At 49.4% G+C, this 5310-nt stretch overlaps 1 pseudogene; it reads left to right on the forward strand.

Moving 5' to 3' along the window:
* The first annotated feature begins 2036 nt into the window (after window positions 1-2036).
* On the forward strand, window positions 2037-3145 carry LOC136323534 (splicing factor C9orf78 pseudogene; annotated as a pseudogene).
* Window positions 3146-5310: the final 2165 nt, after the last annotated feature.

Here is a 5310-nt window from a genome sequence, read left to right on the forward strand (position 1 = left end):
TATCTCTCATCCTTTACCTTCTCCTCCCCCTCCCTCTGCATCTACCACTAGCTTTGACCAGAACTTCAGGCAAGCAGGTTTCAGCTGCCTTCAAGACAATCCCACTTGATCCAGATTTTCCTAAGGAGGCAGCCTAGTCTCATGATAAAATGCAAGGGATGCCCAAAGAGAATGTACAATGCCTCAAATTCTATTCTTCACCAGCCAAGTCCAATGCTTTAAACTAAGTTCTACAAAAGACATTTTACTTTAATGCATTGCTCTCCAAAATCCCTCTGTTAAAATGGATGATACTTTCAAAACACTATGCATGGTGAGTTTATGACTTAATCCCAAAGGTACGAGGTCATAGATCATCTCAGACAGAAATATTGACCTTTAGGGGAGCAGAAAGTCGTGTTATAATGGAAATAGCACAGATATCCATGAGCCAGGATTTCTGGATTCTAGTTCTCCTTTGCCTATTGATTTTCTGTGCACCTAAGAAAATTCACTTTCTCTCTCTGGACCTTACCTCCCTCGTCTGTTTCAGCTAGTTAAAAGGAATTGGCCACACACTCTGTACAGTGTCACGCCCACCTTACTGCATTCATTCACTCCTCATTCCTTTAGCCGCCTGTTCAATGCATACTATTTATTGAGTACCATCATGTGCTAGGAGTTTTGCTACATGCTGGGAATGTAGCAGTCTCTGCTCTCATGGAGTTCACTGTCCAGTGGGGAAGACAGAAAAAGTATACAACATGGTGTGACAAGCATGATGACAGGAGAGGACAATACATTGTAAGCTCATGGCAGTTTAGGACACGGATAGCAGAAGTTACCTGGTAAAAGAGGCTTCCCACAGATGATGGTGTCTATATTAAGACCTAAAGGAGGAGTCCAGTTAAGCTACAGAGAGGGACAGGAAGAGGAAGAATTTCCTTGGTAAGGGTATCAGTGCATGTGTAAGAACTGTTAATAAACTGTCTACTGGCCTCCCTGGCCAGTTGGCTCAGCAGTAGAGCATCGGCCCAAAGTGTGGAAGTCCCAGGTTTGATTCCTGGCCAGGGCACACAGGAGAAGCGCCCATCTGCTTCTCCACCTTTCCCTCTCTCCTTTCTGTCTCTCTCTTCCCCTCCCACAACCAAGGCTCTGTCGCAGCAAAGCTGGCCTGGTTGCTGAGGATGGCTCCATGGTCTCCACCTCAGGCCCTAAAATGGCTCCGATTGCAGTGGAGCAACACCCCAGAGGGGCCGAGCATTGCCCCCTGGTGGGCATGCTGGGTGGATCCAGGTTTGGCGCATGCAGGAGTCTGTCTGCCTGCCTGCCCCCCACCCCACGCCAGCTTTTCACTTTGGAAAAATACAATACAATAAAATAAAATAAACTGTCTATACTATTTCTTTCATATCTGAGGTTCAGTGTTTTTTTTAATCAATCTGCTTACTATATTGCTTATTAAAATTATGATGGAGGCCCTGGCCGGTTGGCTCAGCGGTAGAGCGTCGGACTGGCGTGCAGGAGTCCCGGGTTCGATTCCCGGCCAGGGCACACAGGAGAAGCGCCCATCTGCTTCTCCACCCCTCCCCCTCTACTTCCTCTCTGTCCCTCTCTTCCCCTCCCACAGCCGAGGCTCCATTGGAGCAAAGATGGCCCGGGCGCTGGGGATGGCTCTGTGGCCTCTGCCTCAGGCGCTAGAATGGCTCTGGATGCAACAGAGCGATGCCCCAGAGGGGCAGAACATCGCCCCCTGGTGGGCACGCCGGGTGGATCCCGGTCGGGCGCATGCGGGAGTCTGTCTGACTGCCTCCCCGTTTCCAGCTCCGGAAAAATGAAAAAAAAAAAAAAAATTATGATGGAAAGGACAATAAGAAACATTTTAAAAAGAACCCGAGCCAAGCTTAACCAACCACTATTGTGATACAGGTAGTAGCTGGTGTCTGTTTCATTTATTTTATGGTCCCCGACAGCGGGCCGGCGCTCTGACAGCACTGCTGCAGGCTGGAAACAGCCCAGGCCACCAAGCAGCGGCGCAGCACCTTGAGCGCGGGGCCCGGCGCCACCATGCCGGTCATCAGGAAGACTTTCCGCCGGCGCCGGGCTGATTCAGAGTCGGAGGAAGATGAGCAGGACTCAGAAGAGGTTCGATTAAAACTAAAAGAGACCCGAGAGGTGCAGAACTTGAGGAAGAGGCCCAACGGAGTGAGTGCTGTGGCGCTGCTGGTGGGAGAGAAGGTCCAGGAAGAGACCCCTCTCGAGGATGATCCCTTTCAGATGAAGACGGGCGGTGTGGTGGACATGAAGAAACTGAAGGAAAGGGGCAAGGATAAGATCAGTGAAGAGGAAGACCTCCACCTGGGGACATCTTTTTCTGTGGAAACCAACTGGAGGGATGAGGACGCCGACATGATGAAGTTCATTGAGACAGAGCTGAAGAAGAGGAAGGGGATCGTGGAACACGAAGAACAGAAAGTGAAGCAGAGGACTGTCTTTACGAACTCCCGGAAAACATCCGCGTCTCCTCCGCGAAGAAGACGGAGGCGATGCTTTCCCACCAGATGCTGAGCGGCATCCCTGAGGCGGACCTGGGCATCGATGCTAAAATAAAAAATATCATTTCCACGGAGGACGCCAAGGCCCATTTGCTGGCAGAGCAGCAGAACAAGAAGAAAGACAGTGAGACATCCTTTGTGCCCACCAACATGGCGGTGAATTACGTGCAGCACAACCGATTTTATCACGAGGAGCTCAATGCCCCCATACGGAGAAATAAAGAAGAGCCCAAAGCCTGTCCCTTGAGAGTGGGTGACACAGAGAAGCCAGAGCCTGATCGGTCTCCCCCTAACCGCAAGCGCCCCGCTAACGAGAAGGCCACTGATGACTATCACTCAGAGAAGTTCAAGAAGATGAACAGGCGGTACTGAAGGTGGCTCAAGGGGAGCGTGCAGAGTGGAGTGTAAAGCGCACTGTCCCTTGTCCTCACGATGAGAGGCTGCCTGGACAGAAACCTGATCATTCGCTGGTGGGCGGTTCCAAAAACAGACTCTTCCTCCGCTGATGACCTCGGGATTTTTCAGGCTCTGAGTTTGTAACCTTTTGAAACAAAACAATATGTGGTTTTCTTATTTGGGGACAAACTATTCTTGTGCACATTATTAAATCTTGTTTGTAAATAAAATAAAAAAAAAGCTATCAGACCCATTGATTTAAAACAGAATTGTCAGATTTTCATAATATGCTAGGCATTTGGTGAGAGCCAGAAATATAAAGTACAATAGAAAAGGACATGGCCCACAGAAGCTCCCAGCTCAGTGTAGAGACAGGCAACCGCATTAATAATCAGAGAACAGTGTGTCACAGGTGCAGAGAAGGCTGTTTCAGTCAGGCAGAATCTAGAAACACTTTCGAAGGCCTTGAGCCCTGAACTCAATTTGTTTTCTTATTTATTCAGTCACTAACCCATCCATTCATCCAGCCATTTATTCTAATTACAGTAAAATGCACACATAAATTTGCCATTTTAACCCTTTTCTGTACATAATTCAGAGATATTAAAATGCTATGTAATGTAGCCCTGCTGATGGCACAGTGGGTAGAGTGTCTTCCCAGGGCATGAGGTGCCCAGCTTTATCCTGGGGTTGCTAGCCTGATCCCAGGGACACCAGCTCGACCTCGAGGTTGTTGGTTCGAGCCCCAGTCAGGGCACTTATGAGAAGCAATCAGTGGGTGCACAAGAAAGCAGAACAATGAGTTGATGCTTCTCTCTCTCTGTCTCCCTCCCCCTCCCTTACTCTCGTTCTCAAAAAACTCAGATACAATGCTAGGCAGAGATCATCACTATCCATCTCTAGAAACTTTTTATCATCCCTAACAGAAATCCTGTACCCATTAAACAGTAAATCTGCATTCCCTCTTCCTCCCAGCCTCCCCCAACCTCTATTCTATTTTCCGTTTCTTCGAATTTGCCTATTCTAGACACCTCATGTAAGTGGAACTGCACTATATCTGTCCATTTGTTTCATCCAGCACAATGTCTTCAAGACTTAGCCGTGTTGTAGCACGGACCACTCGCCATTCATTCCTTTATAAGGCTAGGTAATATCCCATTGTATGTATATACCCCCTTTTGTTTATCCATGCATCTGTTGGTGGACGCGTGGGTTGTTTTTACCCTTTGGTGACTATCACTGCTCTGTGTATTGCTGCATGATATCTGTCTGCACTCCTGGTTTCAGTTCTCCAGGGCATTCACCGAGGTGTGAAAGTAATGGTTCATATTTCTATTTGAAGGCTGAGAATGACTGAGCAGGAGGAAGCAAAAAAACTCTCTGGATTAATGCCAAGGAAGGGCACCCTTCTGCGGGGAGACCCACCCATTATACAACCTCTTACTTGCCCTCCTCTCAAGAACCATACTGCATGTTCCACGGTGACGACAGCCGCCTGGGCCAATTCCGGTTCCCCTAGAAGTGTGACTCCATGGTGCCCTGCAGGGTAGGCTCCTTTCCCACCCCCTCCCCCTCCTCCACCCGGCCCAGAACATCCACGGGTTGTTATTCCTCCCCTGCCCACCTCACTGAGTTGTTTTGACTCAAGAAATAAAACCTGTAAAGTGGTGGTCCAGCCATTTGTGGCCGTGGCTGTGGCTATATTGTCCTCGTTGCTGTCTGTCAGAGCACATCTGGGCTTACATTGCCTCCCCTGGGTCTAAGAGAACCCGAGAGGCCATCACTGCAGTCCTCACTCTGGAGCTCCGCTGGGGTGAGGAACAGGCTCCTTCAATCACCACCAGGCCAGCCAAGCCCATGGAAATCAAACCCAAGTACAACATCTGAAATCGCCGTCCCTCTACGCTGCACGCCAGTTCCTCCTGACACCGAAGCCTGTGATCATCACAGAGGAGCGGAAGCTCACCCCCCACATCCTGAGAACTACTGCGGAAGCCAGGCTGCCTTTCTCACTCGGAGGGCTGGCAGCGCTGTGCGGGAGTCTCTGTCTGGAAATTCTGGAGCGATTGCATCCTGCCTCAAAGAGTTAACTTCCCAAGGCGTGGTTTGTTTGGTTGCAAACACATTTATTGAACAGCTACTGTGTGCTTGGCATATTGCTGGCCCTGTGAGGGGACACAAGCCGAGGACACGGGGTTTTAGCCATCAGTCTGTCATTGCAGGTATTCTAAGGGCCTCAGATGCACCTCAAGTCTATTTTCTGACACGTCAGTTCTGGTCTATACTGCTGGTCTGGGCTCTAACTGGGACTGCCTTCCCTGCTAAAAGGCTGTCCATTTAAGTGACTCCTTTGCTTTAGTTGGGGGTGTCTTTTAGTTCC

The sequence above is a fragment of the Saccopteryx bilineata genome, chromosome 2 (assembly GCF_036850765.1).
Source record: "Saccopteryx bilineata isolate mSacBil1 chromosome 2, mSacBil1_pri_phased_curated, whole genome shotgun sequence".
NCBI classification, from domain to species: domain Eukaryota; kingdom Metazoa; phylum Chordata; class Mammalia; order Chiroptera; family Emballonuridae; genus Saccopteryx; species Saccopteryx bilineata.